The following is a 20,870-nucleotide window of genomic DNA, read 5'->3' as shown; positions in this document are numbered from 1 at the left end:
TGATCAATCCCATACATTTTAATGTATTATATATACTATTATATTTGTCAGGTAAAGCAAAAGGTGAGCTATTACATTTAAACTGCATAAATTATTATTATCATATTACCTAATGTTCAGATTGAACCAGGCATCCTGCAAATTATCCGGTGACCTTGATCCTAGCACTTATATAAATAAAGTAACCCCAAACTGTCAGAGTAACTGTGTAGAAAACTGCAGTTGTGGTATTTTTACCTATTCTGTTGAAACCATTATCTATTATGACTTTGCACTGAAAAGCATTAGCTATGTGAAAATAATAATTTTATCACATACATTCCCAAATATATTTGGAAAACAGCTATTTGCGAAAAAACATCTATATAGATTATCAGAAAGAGTCAGACAAATCAGTTACTTTTTTAAAAAATAGCCAATGTCATTATCATAACCTTCAGGCTTAATAAAGTGTAAGATTATTCTCTGGCTTAATATGCAGTTTTATACTTAAGAACACAGAGAATGTAAGATATTAGAAACTATCAATCCATGTTCTCCATTATAGCATAAATAAATAAAATTAGAAAAACATTAAATTGAAGTTGTAGATTTAATTTGTCTATAAATTTCCAGGTTATGGTAAATATAAGGATAATGCACATCATTGTAAAGAAAAGCAAGGGATTGTGTATTTAAAAAGTTTAAAAGCATCTTACCAGGGAAACTTGTGTTCACAGATTATTATATTTGTTATAATATTTATACTCAGTCACTTATAGGGAGTAGATCTAGGTGAGTTAAGAATTTTGGCAATATCTAATAATATTTTAATACATTTTGAATTTCTGAAAATTGTTAAAAATTATGTGAAAAGAGAGAAATCATCTCCCTTCTTAATAATAAAAGGTATTAACTCTGACTTCATTTTATATTGCTTGAGGGCTTGTGTTTAATTTAGTTGAATTGCAGCAAAACCATTTGTAGAATATAAACTAACCAAAAGTCTTTCCATGGAAAATTTCTAGAAGTTAGGAGAAAAACTAGCTATACCGTATATTTTAATAGATACTGAGATTAAACAACCTGACCAGGCAAGAGAGATACTATAGCAAGTAAGAAACTTGCCTTTCACTAGCCTTATTAGGGGTTCAATCCCAGCAGCCCTTATGGTCATCCCAGCAAGAATTATTCTTGAGTACAGAGCCAGGAGTAGGCCGTTAGCATCACTGGGTATGCCCCCCCCAAAAAAAAATAAAACAGAAAAAAAGTAGAATCCTTAGCAGCAATTATGTAGTATTCTCAATTTATTTTTAAATGTGCATTTTATAATGCCCATGATGCCCATGATGGTTACTGTGAGTCTATTTGGCTTGTTCACAGTGTCCAGGAATTTGATTAAATATCATTCTGGATATTTCAATGAAATATTCTAATTTATTTGTTTATTTGTTTTGATGTGATTAGAATTTACTCTGAATGAAACACATTGGCCTTTTAAAATTTGGAAGCAAATTCTTCCAAACAGTTGAAGACTTAAGACAGCAGAGACCTAGTGCCAAAGTGATAGTACAGAGGTTAAGGTGCCTGCCTAGAGAGCAACCAATTGCCATTTCAGCCCGTAAGCACTACCAGGATTTATCCTGAGGTGTGATCCTTCAACCCCCGAATGAGAGAGACATACAGAGGCAGAGAGACAGAGAGGCAGAGACATGGAGATAAAGACAGAATAGAGAGAAAGAGAACAGAGACTGGCCTCTTTTTAGCAAGAAGGAATTTTACTTTAGCAGCAAACTGCCTACACACTCCAACTGCAAGTGTTAGCTGAGATGTAAACCTGCTGCTCTTCTTACACAATTGTGGCTTAGCAAACCTTTAAAATTGTATATGCCATTTACCTAAAAGAAAAACCTCAAGGGGGTATGGTGTCGCCAGCAGGTCAATCTATACCTGCGAGTTGAGTGCATTAGCAGCCTGATGGTGCCTTCAGACTTCTAGATATCCCCAAATTGCTCCTATGCCTTTGTCCAGACCCCCAACTTGGGGCCAAGTTTACGAAGAATGTACACAGCTAAAAGTTAGGTATGTAGGAGACGAACCAACAAAACACCTCTGGCTCAGCTGTATAATTGGAGGCAAGTCCTCTCTGGTTCCTGATCAAACATGATTCAAGATACTCAGAAACAAATCTCGGAACCCAGTGGCTTTTGGTAGAAATGCGTTGGGTCCCTGTAGTAGGTTACCAGAGCCAGGTCACCCAAGGTGGGAATAAGTTTTGTGCCTTGGCTTATTCTCCCTGGTGGCTCAGTGGCCATAATCCTCCAGAGACCATTGGACAGTCAGGTTTGGGCCCACAGTGAAGAGACACGTGGAGCCTCACAGGATGGGGGTAGAGTCAGCCCTTTCCCTCCCTGCCCCAACGAGACTCCAGGTCACTGCCCACAAACAGCCTCTCTGGATCTTAATCAAACTGCTTAATGTCCATGATCCCAGAGACTTAGGAACAAATCTCGGAACCCAGCAGGTTTTGGCAGAAATCCCTCCAGATTTAGTTTTAAAATTTTGGAATTCTGCGCAACATCATATGTTATTCATAACCATAATTGAAAACAAATTGTCTATGGTTGCCTTTTTGGCATATCTGAGTATTGGGGTAAAATCCCAAATAATAATGGTGGCTCTGGTGTCAAAATATTGAATGTTATCAAAGTAGAGAGAGAGTACTGTGGAAATAAACTGCCCCACAGGTAGGCGGAGGGTGCGGGAAGGGGGGTACACTGAGGATTTTGGAGATGGAAATGGGCTCTGGTGGAGAGAAGGTGAGTTGCGTCTTCTCTCCCTATTCAGTTACACAGTAACCAAAATGGGCAGTAATGAAGGGATGTTTCGTCATTGTATGACCGAGACTTAAACCTGATAGCTTTGTAACTGCTCTCACAGTGATTCAATAGATAAATTTATTAAAGAAGAAAAAAGAAAAACCTCAAACCCACACAAACACACAGACACTTACACATATGCACATCTCATTATCTTGCTGGTTTTCTTTCATTGAGAACCCTAATATATAGTGCTTGAACTTTCATCTAATTTTCATTTTTATCAAAGAGTGTTGGCTATGCAAAAAATCTTATATTAAATATTAACTAAACACATGGGGTAAAAAGTCAAAGTACAAGAGCTTTCCCATTTTTAAAGGTGCTGTATTATTTAAAAGTGACACTATTTTATATGATTAAAATTTAACACTAATTAGAAGATAAGTATCAGTAAATGTGCCAAATTTATAGAATAAAAGTAAAGAGGATGAACCTATACTAAGCTTGTTTGTGGAATAAGCAAAAAGGAAATGTGCCTAGTTTACAGACCAAAAATAAAACAAGTATTATCTCCATCCTCACTGACTTAACCTTGAACACATTTGGAGCCTAAAATTTTAATGCTAGACAGATTACTATTATCCTGGATTGTAGTTTCATTCAACCCTAACTCACTGGAGCCCAAATAATGGATCTCTCACAAGGCACATCGAGTATTACACTACACTGATAAATAGGTGGGAGGTATAAAATACGAACAAAAATAATAAAAATAAAAAAAGGTGAAATAGGTATTTAGAAAAAAGGCTGAGAAAGTAGACATCCAATAGCTACAAGCTCATGTGATGAAGATTGTGAAGATGTGACACCACACCCCGTTCTTTGTGGCAGAAAGATTTAACTTGGTCGTAGAGACTAGGAGGTAGATTAAAAAGTAAATAGTGAAGTCAATACCAGGAAGTAATAGTGTTCACTACATGGCAGACTCTGCAGAATTCTGGTAACACATGCACTTCCAATCTGCTGTTCTGAATAGGGAGAGAAGATGCAATGTGAACAGGTAAGCAAGCTATAACGAACAGCTCTAAAACCCTGGAAAAGGAGCAGCAAGGTGAACCTGCATTTTATTATCATGAAATCTAGGTCAATCCAGAGATAGAAATGAGAATCAGAGAATCTCTTAAAACAGGGTATGATGTCATTGTTTATAACATAAGTGAGAATTATATAAATATATCTAGGATTGTACACAAATTATTTTAGGAATTTGAACAATATTTTCAGATCTGTCTACTGGGTTATTTTACTACAAGAAATTTTGTACTTTTGTGAGCTTCATAATTTTTTGACCTCCTTTCTCATTGGAGGTGTTGGGAATATCTAATCTTAGCACATCAGGCTATAATAAAAAAAATGTGTGAGAACAGTGAATTTCAGAACATTAATTTAAAATATTTCTATGTTCTCTTTGTATACATGAAATTAATTTATGGAAAAGATTTACTGCATCGTATTTGAAAGCCATTAATTTGTTACTGAACAATGAGTAAGCTGATAAAAAAATATTTTAATTACTTCTCTAGGATTCAATAGAAAATAAAAAGTTTAAAGTTATAAGTAATTTTTATAGTTGACAAAATAATATAAATTTAGTAAGTGTACTCACCATGTAACAATGGTATTTACCATAATATATTTAACTTTTGTGTGTGTGTGTGTGTGTTTGTGCACAGTTATGCTCAGGTCCGGTAATGCATGGCCATCTGGTCTTCCCAAGCAGATACTTGGGACTGGAGTGATAGTACAGCGGGTAGGGCATTTGCCTTGAACAAGGCTGACCCAGGTTTGATTTCCAGCATGCAATATGGTCCCCCGAGCACTGCCAGGGGTAATTACTGAGTACAAAGGCAGGAGTAACCAATGTGCATCACCTGGTGTGACCCCCAAAGCAATATATATCACGATCACGACCACCCTGTTGTTCGTCGATTGCCTCGAGCAGGTGCCAGTAATGTCTTCTTCGTAATAGCCCTGAGATTTTTTTTAAAAGTGCCATATTCAAGGCTTTTTCAGGGTTAGGAGAATGAGACCCATCATTGTTACTGGTATTTGGCATATTGGGTATACCACAGGGAGTTTGCCAGACTCTGCCGTGTGGGCAGGTTACATTTGGTAGCCTGCCAGTTTGACCAAATTAGGAATGAGATGGTAAGATGTTGCACGGCCGCAAATGCGGCCGCGCGCTTCCAGGAGCTGAGTGTGATAATCTCTGGATCCTGGCCGTTATTGGAGTTACACGGCAGTTGGTGGGTGTAACTGTCTAGTTACTGGCAGGTCCAGTCCCAAACCGTGCAGGCTTGGAGATCTCAGTCCTGGGTCCTACACACCTGGGTTCCTCTGCCAGTTCTTTTATGCGTGAGGCTCATGCAAGTGTGTGGAGAGTGGTCCCAGCATGGCCTTGGCTGGGCCCCGGTGGTCTTCAGCTGTTGGGCCCTCGTGGAGACAGTCAGGCATAGGGTAGGAGACTCTGCCTTGTTCTCTCCCAGGAGCTGAGTGTGATAATCTCTGGATCCTGGCCGTTGTTGGAGTTACACGGCAGTTGGTGGGTGTAACATATATATACATAAATATATTTAGCCTTTTATTCATAATTTCCTCATCTTCCCCTACCTCAAATTAAAATATACCATTGTCAATATGACCTAACCATAATGCAGGTTATATAGTCCTCTTAATTAAAATTGTTTAATCTTGTCCTACTTTCTCTTGAGATAGAAAATTATTTTTATAATATGTACATACCTCTATGAGCTAATCTATTCTTCTCCCTTTAACTTCATCCACTTCTGTCAGGCATCTTGAAATTATGTATAAACCATATCGAATAATTGTATCTCTTTAAGCACATTTTCATGCTCCCAGGGAGGATATTTTTATTCATTATTTTTCATTTGCCCATTATATTGATTATTCAATAATAAAATTCACCTTTCAAAATTCAGTTCTTAAAAAATGTATATTAATTTTTCCCATTCTCATCTATATCTCTGTGTTCTATGATGTTACTATCCATGCATTTTTACATTTTCAAAGCATTTGCATTTTATTTAAAATGGTTTTGAACTTAATTTTGTGAATTGTCTTCAATTTATTTTGTATCTTATCTCAGAATTCTCATACTATACCACTGTACCAATGTAAATATACTAGGTTTTTTACAGATGTTTGTTGGAGTTCCTAAATGTAAATGTTATTTACAGTTTGTGCTTTCTTAAACCCTGGGAAAGCCTGTGGAGTGTGAGAGAATCCACTGGCTCAAAACATTCCAGTAGGCAAGAATTTAGGAAATAAATATTTTAGATTGGATGGAAATTGGGAGGATGGTACATAAAGAAGGAATATTTAAATGACAAAAACTTATAGTCTGATTAAAGGAGAGAAACAATGTTACTTGTGCAATTCAGAAGCACAATTTAAATTATGATCAACTCATAACTACAACTACAACTTTGTCTTGTTTTTAAAAAAACTCATAATTACATTGTTTTTAAATTTAAGCTATTTAATTTTCTTTAAATTGTGTGCAGGTCAGGGCTGGAGCAATAGCACAGCAGGTAGGGCATTTGCCTTGCACGCAGCCAACATGGCCCACACAGGTTCGATTCCCAGCATCCCATATGGTCCCCCGAGCACCGCTAGGAGTGATTCCTCAGTGCATGAGCCAGGAGTAACCCCTGAGCATCGCCGGGTGTGACCCAAAAAGCAAAAAAAAAAAAAAATTCTGTGCAGGTTTGTGTGCTACTATGTTACCATAGCATTGTATGTCAGTCATACCATTAAACAGAAAAATAGGAATAAATATCTTCATAACATATCTTTGTAAAAATTCACATATATTTCAGTAAAAATAGGGACGATTTGAGAAATAAATGACTTTTACTCATACAAAGTAAACTGTAAGGAAAATAATACTGATAGTGGGCAATATCCCAATGCTATCTTATATAATTTAGTGAATATTTGTATAAACAAATTCTATTGGTTACCTCCTTTGGGATAGTACAGAAGTTAGAGGAGAAAAAGTAGAATGTGAACATAATAGGAAAACTAAAGACAAATTTTACTTTATAAAGTTATTCAAACTACTTAAATATGGAGCATATAGCATAGTTTTCATGATTTTGCTATGTATACTTTAGTTTGTAACTTGAAATGGTTTACTGTCATGGGAGACAAATAAAATGAAATAAATATGGGTAAATAAATACGCAATTTCTTTACATTAGTTGAGACTGTCATGTAATTGAAGCTCTTTATTATAAAGACTTTTTTTCTCATCAAAATCCTTCTTACATTGTTAAGCAATTAAGTTATATAAAATTGTAGATTTTGTTTTCTGGTCCATACCCAAGTGCTCAGGACTTATTCCTGACTCTGAGCTCTAGGTCCATTGCTGGTGGTGCTTAGGGAACTATATAGTATGCCAGGATTGAACACAGTCAACCATGCATAAGGCAAGCACCCTACTCCCTATACTATCTCTCCAACTCCTAATTTTTTTATTATTTAAAAAGGTGTGTCAGTGCTTTTCATTTGCATTTTGACTGTATTATTGATAACTTCCTCATATTAATCATTCCTAGTAAAACAACTAAATGGAATATTAGAATTTTTATGGCTTGCACAAAAAATGATGAATACATTTTTAAGGATATTCATTTTAAGTGTTTCTATTTTACCATTTATACTATCACATATATGCTAATTATCTCATAACTTTATCAACAAATAGTTTAATATTGTGATACAAACATATTACTGTTGATTAACTTTTACTTTTCAATACACAATATTTTTGAATTTGCAACATGCATGGTGATCTTGTTCTTTTCATTTCTAAAAAGTTGACAGTTCTTGAATCTTCTATGTTAAAAGTGCATCTATCAGCAAAATTTTCTAATACATATTAAGATTGAGTAAATTTTTAAGATGTGTTCCAATTTATAGAAATGTATTTTTGCATATTACATGTCTAGCAGAGAAACAGAAAGAAAAAAAATTAGCCAACAGTTTTTTAAAATTTTGTACTTTGAAAAGCTGAAAACGTTTTGCAATATACACACAACTAGTGTCTTATGTTTTTTACTAACAAAGGTAGAAATTCATCATATTGACCTGATTTATACTGTTACATTCATAATTTTATGCAGTTAAAATATATAATTTCATAAGTCTTGAGAAATGTATATTCATAAAAATATCACCATAGGCAAGATTTTTGCTGTATATATATTTTTTAATTTATAGGCCTACACCCAATGTCGTTCAGGGTTTACTCCTGGCTCTGCTCTTAGGGGTCATTCCTGGTGTTGCTCCAGGGAGCCATATAGGATGCCAGGAATCAAACCCAGGTAAACTGCATGCAAGGCAAATGCCCTACCCACTGTAGTGCTGCTCCAGCCCAAAGGTAAGATCATTTTTATCAGTTCCAGAAGTTTTCTGTGCCAAGGTCAAATCCAGGTCTACTGCCATACTATATCCAGTATTCTTTATAGTCTAAACAATATTTAATCAACATTGTTTTATAGGATTGTACAAGATTTATGCATTAGAAGTGTAATTTTCTACATTATACCTACCACCAAAATACAGTTAATCCTCTTCCAGTCTATTGAGCCCTTTTAATTCACTTGTTTAACCTTGTTAAACTATTAAGTGGTCAGGATCTAAGCCTCTGTGTTCATTGGGTATTGTATATCCACTGCTTAGTATTGTTATATATCACATAAGAGTGCTACCCTCTGGTATTTATCATTCTCCTTTAAATATATTTCTTGCATAATGACCTCCACACCCAGTTCCATTCAAATTTTCAAATAAGAAGATTTAATTTAATAGTTGAGCAGCAGTTCACTGTGTGTATATATAGCACATTTATTTTATCCATTTATCTATCATAGCTAGACACTTATAGATAGACTCTTTGGAGGCCCTAAATTCTTTCCAAGGAAAATTAATTTGTGTGAAATTATCTTTTATTGTGTTTTGTTTCCTATTCAAGCCTTTTCTACCCATTTATTTTGGAGAGGGCAGTCTGAGTTCACTTATTCAAATGCTAATCTTATCTGGAGATATCCACAGAGATACATCCAGAAATAATGTTTTTTCTGAGCACCAGTGGTCAATTAGGTTGACAAAATTAACTACCGCATTTCCATGTTTTTATTGCCTAATTAATTTTCCTCCAAATACATAAAATAACTTAAGATAGGGAATATTTATGTGATTTGTTTAGGAATTTCACACACCAAGTAACAAATTGGAAACTATTAATTGATCCATCACCAGGGTTAAGTATTGGTTTAACACTCTCCTTCAAAGAGACTTTCAACAGAAGTTAGTTCATCACAACCTTTCCACCCTAAGCATCAGCAATTTATTTTTACTGGAATTGTTATGGCACTCAGGTTTTGGTCTTCAAAAAGCCAAATTGAAAGCAAGACACCAGGGATTGAATGATCAAACTTAGAAAAGATTTTACTAAAGGAACAGATATGAAGAAAAAACGAGTTGTTGGTAAGATTCAGGATTAGAGGGAATTGCCTAAAATATTCCAGGGAAAATCAGGAACTTTCCCCCTTTTAAACCTTTTAAATGAAGGTGGAGGTGAGCATGTCTTCATTGTGTCCCCAGAATGTGCACCATAAAAAAGTAAGGAGATAAGGTGCTGAGATAATTATTTTTGGGTGTTGGATCCTGTAGATCGTCAAGATGGGTCTAGGTCACCAAGGAACCATATATAACTTGCTTGTGACTTTCCACCCCCTTTATTTAGGGTCATATTCTTATCTTGCCTTTGTTGTTCCCCTTTTCTTTCTATCACTATTACACCGATTGCAGATGGTCGTGAGCTTTTCCCATATGACATATTATTTGCAACAACATTACTTTGGACTTTATATATAACACAACAAGTATATGATCACTATAAATTATTGCATTTAAAAACAGAAAAAAAAACTAACATAAATCTGGAATTACCTATGGAGTATTTGGTACCACCTCAGGGATGTAATCAGGGATGTAATATTCCATGCTATATTTCCTCCAGTATGGCTCATGGTACATTTATTGAAACTAAACCAAATATGTTTATGTGAACCCAACAGATAGAAATTTTAGGTCTAGAAAATCAGGTAGAATTGACCTCTGCGACCATAACTCACTGATCTCTCCTGTAGAATTTGTCCCATCCTCAACAGTATCTTCAGTATGTTAATGATTGATGACGGATTTCAGGATCAGGATCCTTCCTTCAATAGATCAAACTACCTCCATGAGCCAACTACCTCCATACCTGTAGGGTATTTGAAGCTCCTCATGCTTGTTGAATATAGGCACAATATGCTGGCATATTGATTATAGAATTAATATGCTGTCACTGTCACTGTCACTGTCCTCCTGCTGTTCATCGATTTGATCGAGCGGGCCCAGTCAGTAACGTCTCCATTGGAGACTTTGTTGTTACTGTGTTTGGCATATCGAATACATCACGGGTAGCTTGCCAGGCTCTGCCGTGCGGGCGAGATACTCTCAGTAGCTTGCCGCGTCTCCAAGAGGGGTGGAGGAATTGAACCCGGGTCAGCCACATGCAAGGCAAAGGCCCTACCGGCTGTGTTATCGCTCCAGCCAAATCATCTATTATTCCTTTAAGGAAATGTTATTCCTTTAAAAAATATTTGTCTTTCCAACAATATCCATTAGTTTTCTTTGGATTATAGAGTTCTTTAGAGCTACTTTCTTATTTTGTTCATCAACATAACAAATGTCAAAGATCCTCCCTCACAGACTCTCTTACCATCAGCTTGGAAATAAAGATTTACCTAATTCATTTAATTTCAGAAAACATATGTTGAGTGATTTTTTTTCTTTAATGTGACTGACCTGATAGGTTTAAAGAATACAGTTGTGGACAGGGCAGTAAAGGGCCACTGCTCCATAAGTAAAGGACAGATAATAACTGAATTTTTTAAAAATATGATCTGATAAATTATTAGGTAGCATAAGTAGTGATTTTTAATAGGAAACACTGTCACTGTCCACTGTCACTGTCTTCCCATTGTTCATCGATTTACTCAAGCGGGCTCAGTAACGTCTCCATTGTGAGACTCGTTGTTATTGTGTTTGGCATATCAAATACTTCACGGGTAGCTTGCCAGCCTTTGCGAGATACTCTCAGTAGCTTGCCGCGTTCTCCGAGAGGGGCAGAGGAATTGAACCTGGGTCAGTTCAGGTCGGCCGCATGCGAGGCAAACGCCCTATCGCTGTGCTATCGCTCCAGCCCCTAATAGGAAACAATTAGGCCAAAATCTAAAATGAATCATGCCTAAGTGTGTAAACTCAAAAAGAGACCACAGCAGCAATCTATCTCTCCCACTGCCTGCATTCGGTAGTCCTATGCTGGTTCCCCCACCCTGGGGAGGTCGATGATGATGGTCAGGTAAAGGAAGGAAATAAGGGCCAGGATGGTAGGTCTTAGTTGCAGTTTATTCCATCCCAATCTCCTCTGATTCTCCTCCTGCTTCTTCCTCCCCCATGCTACTTCATTCTCCTTCTCGCTCTGGAATCTGGATGCCCTTTCTCCTTCTCCTTCTGGAGTCTGGATCCTGATTCCTCAGCCCATTCTTACAGTCTAGTTAAATCCCAAAGCATGAGGAATTGGGGCTTACACATAGGTGTGGTCACAATCAATAGGGGTAAAGTTCTTCCCCTCGGGGAAAGCCACTGCTTCTAGGACATATACTCTCTCAGCAGGATGACTCAACCTAGAGTGGAATCTCCTGGGTATGTTTCTCCTCTCCTTGTCCAACAAACATATAAGCATACATAATATAAATAATTTTAAATGGATACAGTAAGAAATACCTTAAGCTTATAGAATTGCCCTCCTAGGGCCATCTCGATCTCAGACTACAGTGCTCAGGCCAAATAGTCTTTCCTATCCCTAGCAGGGTCCTAGTCTCGTCGTTACTTTTGGATCATGACAACATTTGTCTATAATCAAGGTCTTAACTTTAGTTAAGAATCGTGGCACTTTGGCCTTGCCCATTTCGATGCCAGGATAGCTCACCGCTTACCCTGGGTCCATTCAGTTCCTCATCGGGACCCTGCTTTTGGGGTGTTAGGAATCAAGGGCAACTGAGGCTTAAGTCGAGAAAGCATATGCCTGAGAGTGAATAATATTCAAAGCCAATTAAATCCTAAGTTACAAAGCATAATATTAACGGTCTCCCTGTATCTATACAAAATGAACATTGCTTTAAAGTAAGTCATTCATAAGACATAAGGAGAGGAGAACGGCAATATTACAATACAAGTTCAGTGTCCTAGAAGGATCTGACCTTACAAATTAACAGAGTCTGATTAGAGGGAAAAGCTGATTAACTGGTTGGGGAAGAGAGCATAAAGGAGTGGTTATTGAAATGGGAGTGACTCAGGAGCAGTGTGATGGGTTTAACCTGATAAACCTACGCTTCTTGTGGCAAGGGAGAAAAGAAAAAGGAATGTCATCCTACATCACTTAAGAAAAGATAATTTCAGAAAAAGTCATAAGTCTAAATGAGACCCTAAAATAACAGTTTCATTCTTTTTCTTCTTTTAAAACAAACAAAACAAATTCTAGCCAGTGACAACTGAGTAAGAGAAAGTTTACAGTGACTTATTCCAAATGAGTGACAAATTTCCCTGATAGAAAAGTAGAATTTGAAAAGTAGAGTGTCTGATGAAAAATGAATGGTAAAGAGTAGCTTCTCTTCAGCTGTCAATATAAATATAGCAACAGGAAGGAAGGGAAAATGGCTTCTAGTTAATTCAGGTAATATTTATCCACCAATACTTATTATGTATATATATATTTGTTTCGGGGACCATATCTGACAAATATGGCATGCACTCAGGGACCACTCCAGGTGGAGCTTGGGGTTCTCTCTGTGGTGCCCAGGATTCAACACAGTTCACACACATGCAAGGCAAGCCACCTACACATTGCACTATTCATCTGGTCTGAAGATTTATTATATTTTGTTGTTTTTAGGAGACACACTGGCAACTACTCAGGGCTTACAGTCTTTGTACTCAATGAGTATACCTGGTGGGGTTTAGGGTTCTGGACATCAGTTTCAAATAAACTGTTTGGAAGGCAAGCAATTTACCCATACTATGTCCATGTTCCCCTTTCCATTAATTTTATATATTATCTTGAATATAACATGAAAATTTTAAGTATATCTAAAAATTATCTCTTCAAATAAATACCAAGACCCTGAAAGTTAGAAAGTTAAAAATATGTTGAGCGCCTTCTTGAGATGGAATCCCGGTGACCATGAGCTTCTACAAGCATGGCTCTGGCATGCGGGTACCAGGACAATTTTTTCTGAACTGCAATGGGGCCGCCCCAGCTACCAAGCAACTTCTGATTCTGGAAGTCATGCCCACAACTCTCCCCCCCAGCGCTATCTTACAACACAGAGCAGCAAAGAAAACCAGCTGGAGGGCCCCACAGCTCCTGGAGAATACTCCGGGCCCCAAACAGCCAATATCACCGGGAGTGATGTCACAGATGGGGTAGGTGCTATCTCCCTGCCTTCTCCATATGGAATCCCCATGACCATGAGCATCTACAAGCACAGCTCTTGCATGCAGGTACATTTCCTGATATGCAAAGTGATCAATGGAAAGTAAATCATCAGCATTTCTCCCTGAAAACCAGGCTTGGATGGTGGTGGGAAAATCTGAGCAAAAGATAATGCCCAACCGAAATGCATCTGGACTGTGTATTAAACTATGGTGCTATGCCGCCCTGGGAGGGGAAGGGTGTCTGTCCCTCCACCTGTCCCACTCTGAGGCAGCAACATGGTGGCTTGCATCTTTTAGAGCCTAATGAATAACCAGGTATGTGACTGCATTGACGAGGCATGCGGGGCTTCATGAGATGGGGGGTGGAATCAGCCCTATTCCCCACCATGATAATGTTCCGGGTTGCCACCCTCAAATGCCTCCTCTGGCTTCTGACCAACAATGAACCCAGAGGCACACATACCAATCTTGGAACCCAGGGGTTTCTGGCAGTAATAACTCTAGGTTTATTACTAAAATATTAGAAATCCAAATTCGAGTGGCTGCTAATGTGGCCACACAACATTTTTATATGCTCTCCATAATCAACATTAGAAAACAAATTTTCTAATGATGTCTTTGTGGCAGGTCTGAATGATGTTGGGGGAAATTCCAAATAACAGTGGTGGGTCTTTAGTCATAATATTGAATGTGATAAGTGGAGAGAGAGAGAGAGAGAGAGAGAGAGAGAGAGAGAGAGAGAGAGTGTAAAGTGAAAATCTGCCACACAGGTGGGGGTTGGGAGGAATGGGGGGTATACTGAGGTTCTTGGTGGTGGAAAATGTGCACTGGTGAAGGGATCATTGTATGACCGACCAAGACTTGAACTGAAAGGCTTTGTTACTGTTCTCACGGTGATTGAACAAATAAATAAAAAATATATAAAAATATATGTTGACAATGTAAAAAAATCTATAAATTCTCAAAAAATGGCCAAATTAGTTTTGAAAAATTACAAAAATTATCTACTTTATGGATTCTAAAATTATAAGTTATCTTTATATATTATTATATATTATATAATTTATTATATATATTATAAATATAATTTTTTGAGTATTGAGTCACATATTTGGCACTCAGGGACATTTATCATCTAGTATTTAGAGGTCGTACCTAATGTACTTAGGGACCTGTGCTGCATGGGGATTGAGCCTGGGCCCCATGAATGAAAATTGTATGCTTAGGGTCTTAAGGCATCTCTTCAACACCTGAAAACTAACATTTTAGTATGAAATCATATTGATGTAAAACAAAAATTACTTATGTTAGCCCATGGGTTCATTCTAAGACTAGTAACATGAAAATCATCTAAAGAAATTTATAAACATATATTTCAATGTGGCCTATACATAGATTCTAATTAACAGGGCAAAGGGAAAACTGATTTAAAAATTAATAGAAAGCTTCCATTGGAATTTTCAAGTATTTTTACTGAGTAATTTTTACTGGGTAATGTATTTATGTAATGTAATTTATATAGGCTTGAGAATCAATAATACTTATAGGTCAAAAATTTGCAGACAGTGGCTGAATTGTTCTCACAGTAAAATCCTGTCTTTGGGCTTAAGAATACTTCTCAATGTTCTGAATTTCACATAAAGACACATTTACAGCTTCACTTAAGTAGGATAAATATGACAAAGGAGACTATGCATTTAATAATAGCAATGTACATATGTTATTAGTGAGTTCCTCCTTTACATATGTGTCCCATGTGTTTATACAAGTTAATATTTGATGATAACATTCTGTTTTATATTCATCTAATTATTAAGAAAGTTCAAACAATAAAATAGGCCACAATACCAAAGTTAATAGAATTAAACATATTTCAGAAAAAAAGAGTGAACAGGTGTGTTCTTATGTTCAAGATCTGGACCATCATGGGTTCTAAGCCACAAGTGTCTTGGGGAAATTATTAGCACACTTTGATATATGAACTTTTAAAAAATGTACTTATCCTTCATTGGTCTTGTTTTGTTTTGGGTTTCCGCCAGAAGTGCCCAGGGATATGCCTATCAGGAATCCCTCCTGGTATGGTTTGAGGTATCATATGAGGTGCCAGGGATCAAACTGGGCTCAGCAGCTGCAAGGCAAATACTTTAGCCCTTGTACTATCCTTCACTTTTTATATTTTTATTAGATCTGGACTAGTCTTTATTTAAGTATTCAAATATTCAGTGTCCTAACTCGAAGTAATTTTATTTCTCTTCTACTGCAGTGTGAACTCACTGAACTGTTGGAATTCAGTAGAGGAAATCTGAGAACTCATTGTTCTTTCACCTTGTGACTTTTACATTACTTTATCCCTTAACACATTGAAATAATCTGTGGAGTGACAGAGAAATAAAGGGATATATATGGCATATACATTTCATAGTCTTGGAACTATACAATTCCATGGTCTAGAATTATAATACCTAAATTTTATTTGCATCCTTTTGGTGGTGACCTCCATTTTCCACTTAGATGTAAAAAAGACTGAGAAATAAAGTTCACCTAACAATTCCCACAATTTCTATAGGATGAAGAAAAGAATAAGATTGTAAGTTTATTTGTTTGATTCATTGGTTGTTTTTCTGTTTGGTTTTGAATTTAGTGAACAGGTATTGTGCATTTGCAGAATCCTCAAAAATTATAAAAGGGGTGATATACCATAGTATTGCATAGTTCACAAAAGATAGTATTTTAATTAATTTTTATATTTTTCAATGTGTCAATTAAGAGAGGTTAGAAGGAAAGCCTCTGTCTTTCCAGTGTCACATATCTGTGATAATTTCTTGGCATGCATTGTAATTGCATTTGGCTTTTAATCCACCAGCATCTTGATTTTAGGGAATGAGAAATGATCACAGAGGGAATAGTATTTTCCCATGGCTATAGAATGAATTAACAGCTGAGCTATGTAAGAAATTCCACTAACTTCAATTCTAGTAGTATTTATATTGCACTTTTAGTCCTCTCTATTATATAAAATATGCATACATAGATTTCTTATAGTTTTAAAAGTTGATATGCATTTTGCTATTTTTGTCTTTACAGTATATTTTCACCATCTCTGGTAAGAGAATTTTCTTTCTTTCTTTTTTTTTTTTTTAGAGATTTTGAGTCACACCCGCTGATACACAGGCGTTCCCCCTGGCTCTGCACTCAGGAATTACCCTTGGCAGTGCTTGGAGAACCATATGAGATGCTGGGAATCAAACCCAGGTCAGTCGCATGCAAGGCAAATGCTTTGTCTGCTTTGCTATTGCTCCAGCCCCAACATTTTCTTTATAAAACTTTACTTTCTATTTTCCAAGTTTACTTTATATAGTGGGCTGGAGCGATAGTACAGTGGGTTGGGTGTTTGCCTTGCATGTGGCCAACCCAGCATGACCCGGTTTTGATTCCTCTGCCCCTCTTGAAGATGGAGAGCCTGGCAAACTACTGAGAGTATCCCGCCCACAGGGCAAAGCCTGGCAAGCTACCTGTGACGTATTCAGTATGCCAAAAACAGTAACAAGTCTCACAATGGAGACATTACTGCTGCCTACTCGAGCAAATCAATAAACAATGGGAAGACAGTGCTACAGTACTACTTTCATATAGCACTTGTTCAACCTCTTATTATGGTCAAAGGACAAAACATATGAAAGAAGCTGGTTTAATTACAGTAAAGACCCATAACAAGAAACTTATTGATGAATGTGCAAGTTATTTAAAATAGATCAACAGTGCTTGCCTCGGCAGCACATATAATAAAATTGGAACGATACAGAGAAGATTAGCATGGTCCCTGCGCAAGGATGACACGCAAGTTCGTGAATCGTTCCATATTTTTAATAAAAATTAAAAAAATTAAAAAATAAAATAGATCAACAAAGATATCTTCTTTGTCAATGAACTGTGTTAACAGAGAGTCTTCTCAATGTCTCTTTCTTCCTTTGGATAACAAATTATCCCAAGTGTACATGGTCCTTTTATTTAAATTTATATCATTTTTTGAAAATTTTCAAATAAATCAAATAATAAACTTTTTAAAAGTTTCACTTGAACTTTTCAAAACTTCTGAAACAATAGATCAGGGTATTAAGAAAAATCACTCAGAAGTAAGATAATTCTTCTGAGAGAGGAAGCTTTGCTGTTTTTTTTCCTGTGGCATATACGTGAACTAGGTAAGAAATTTTGAAGGTCGAATGGTCATAACTGAAAATAATTGAGATGCACTATTATCCTTCAATTATCCAAACTTCCACACAAGAAGATAGTTTGTGGGGATTAGGAAATTAAGAAATACAAAATCATTAAATTGCTCACATAAGAAAAGTGGAGAAACAGGAATCTGATACAAATCCCCCAATTATAGACTAGGATAGTATGTAACGGTCTAAAGTAAGAATGATACCCTCACACGTGGCTCAGGGTTCAGAGGTTCAGATATTTATTACAGAGAAGGCACTGTATGGGTTGGAAGGGAAACAAACCGCAAACATGACAGAAAGATAACACAACAGTAACACCAAGTAGGATGTGGTTCACAGAAGACAGTTTCGGCTAGAGCAAGCAAAAATAAGAGAGCTAATAACAATGGATCACAGCTAATGAGATGTTTCTTTTCCTGTTCTTCTAGAGAAGATATTGTTTGAGACCATGCAATCTCCTCTAGGATGATACAAGCTTATTTATTGATCTATGTTGGTTACAGAATAGTTTCAGCTTTGAGTCTCCCTTTTCAAAATAAGTGGTACAAAATGTAGATGATTTTTGTAGATGACAAGTTTGTTGTCAAACTGACCTGTCCACACTTACACATTTGTGTCTGATTTTAGAGAAAAGATTATTGTTCCTCAGATAATATTTTTGTCTTGCCAATTCTAGCTGCATGCTAATATGCTGATATATTTGATGGAATGCATAACATCACAAAGTTTACTCACCAGCATTTTCTGCTTAATACCTCCGTTTTGATAAAATCAAATTTAGAACTCTTGGAATTTCAGTGTGCTTCCTCCTTTCCCAAGATTATGAATTATTAGGAAGGGGGGAGTAATGGATAACCCGATGAAGAAAACTCAGTTCAGTGAGATACTACTTGATATTCTTTGTAGGAAGTGTGTGTGTATGTTTGCGGGGGCGGGGATTCTCTCCATAGCAGGGTTCAGAAGAAGTAGGGTGCCCCACTCTGCTATTCTTAGCAAACAGGGTCTTGACTGTGAATGCCTCAGAATACAGTGCTATTCAGTGCTAAGGGTTACCAGGGCAATAAAACAATACTAAGACAACAACCTCTATGAATACACCTGGCACTGGTGGCTGGGGTGGAATCATGTCTCCAGGACTGCACCTGGTTATGATCCGGTAACAGAGTGATATCCAAAATTGTAATGTGATTACATTATTATATAATTACATGTGACCATGCACTTTACTTCCTGTAATGTCTCTTTGATCTCTCTTTACATCTTTTATTATTTAAATAGTGCTTGTTAGTATGGACTCATTCTGTTGGCTTTTACAACATTGATGATGACATTCAGCATTGAATAATTGATTTAGCTTCTAGTTTATCTTCTATTAGAGTTATGACTAGTGGAGTTGAAACTTTATATATATGAGATCCATAAGATACATAGAGGAAAATGTAGACAGAACTCTCCACGACATTGAAGCTAAAAGCATCTCTAAGGATCCCAATTTCTTTATTGGATGTCAAACCTTGCAATAAAACTATAAAAAATACAGAATTTTGTGGAAGACTTTTTAGGAGGAGAGTGGGATTGGAGCAATAGCTTTGCTCAAGAATATTTTCTGGCTAGGGGCCTGGAGCAATAGCACAGCTGGTAGGGCGTTTGCCTTGCACGCGGCTGACCAGGGTTTGATTCCCAGCATGCCATATGGTCCCCTGAGCACGCCAGGAGTAATCCCTGAGTGCAGAACCAGGAATAACCCCTGTGTATCACCAGGTGTGACCAAAAAAGCCAAAAAAAGAAGAATTTTTTATGGTTATATGTTCAGAGGTAACTCCATTAGTACTTGAGGGACCATATGCTGTGTACGGGATTGTACAAGGATATACTGCATACAAGGTGAGCACCTTAAACCCTGTATTATCTCTCTGGTCCAAGAGTTGTATGGGAGACATTGAGAGATCCAAACTTTTAAAGGGTAACTGTCATTTCTAACCAAACTCAGCTGTTGATAATCTACCTTAACTGGTGACTGAAATTTAACTCCAATTTGTCCAAGAACTAGTCTATCTCTGCGTCTTTATTAAAAATTGGATCTCATATATATAAAGTTTCAACTCCACTAGTCATAACTCTAATAGAAGATAAACTAGAAGCTAAATCAATTATTCAATGCTGAATGTCAGAATTCATTGTTTTTTTTTGCAGGTAGCTATCCAGTTTTCCCAGCACCACTAGTTGAAAAGACTTTCCTTGTTATACTTTACATTTCTTGCTCCTTTGTCAAAGATTAAGTGGTCATATATTTGGGGGTCAGTGACAGAATATTCAACTCTGTTCCATTGGTCTGCAGGTATGTTTCTAGCCTAGTACCATGCTGTCTTAATTACTACTGCTTTGTAGTACAGTTTGAAGTTGGGGAGGGTGATGCCACCTATCTTCTTTTTTGCAAGGGTTTTTTTTAGCTATTTGTGGGGGTTTATTATTCCAATTAATTCAGGAGTGTTTTGTCTATTTCTTTGAAAAATGTCATGGGTATCCTGATAGGGACTGCATTGAATTTGTATAGTGCTTTGGGCAGTATTGCCATTTTGATAATGTTAATTCTTCCTAACCATGAGCAGGGGATATGTATTTTATTTAGTGTCCTCTTTTATTTCTTGAAGTAGTATTTTGTAATTTTCCTTGTATAGGTCCTTAACTTCTTTGGTTAAGCTGATTCTGAAGTACTTGATCTTTTGAGGTACTATTTCAATATCAGACATGAATCCATAAGGTACACAGAGGAAAATGTAGGCATAACTCTCCATGACATTAAAGCTAAAAGCATCTTTAAGGATGAAACAGCACTGACCATAAAGTGGAAGCAAACATAAACAAATGGGACCACATCATACTAAGAAGCTTCTACACTTCAAAAGAAACAGTGACCAAAATACAGAAAGAGCCCACAGAATGGGAAAGAATATTTACCCAATATCGATCTGATAAGGAATTAATATCCAGGATATACAAGATACTAGTAGAATTGTACAAGAAAAAACCTCTAACCCCATCAAAAAATGGGGAGAAGAAATGAACAAAAGTTTTCTCAAAAAAGAAATACAAATGGCCAAAAGGCACATGAAAAAATGCTACACATTGCCAGCCATCAGGGAGATACAAATCAAAACAACAATGAGATATCATCTCACACCACAGAGACTGGAACACATTTGTAAGAACA

At 36.7% G+C, this 20,870-nt stretch overlaps 1 non-coding gene across 1 annotated transcript; it reads left to right on the top strand.

Annotated features, from left to right (window-relative positions):
* The first annotated feature begins 17,191 nt into the window (after window positions 1-17,191).
* On the top strand, window positions 17,192-17,298 carry LOC130015840 (U6 spliceosomal RNA). Its single transcript, XR_008791161.1, has one exon. It is a non-coding gene; the product is annotated as a U6 spliceosomal RNA (small nuclear RNA).
* Window positions 17,299-20,870: the final 3,572 nt, after the last annotated feature.

The sequence above is a fragment of the Sorex fumeus genome, unplaced genomic scaffold (genome assembly GCF_029834395.1).
Source record: "Sorex fumeus unplaced genomic scaffold, SorFum_2.1 ptg000131l, whole genome shotgun sequence".
Lineage (NCBI taxonomy): Eukaryota > Metazoa > Chordata > Mammalia > Eulipotyphla > Soricidae > Sorex > Sorex fumeus.
This window is presented reverse-complemented; position numbering and strand designations above follow the sequence as displayed.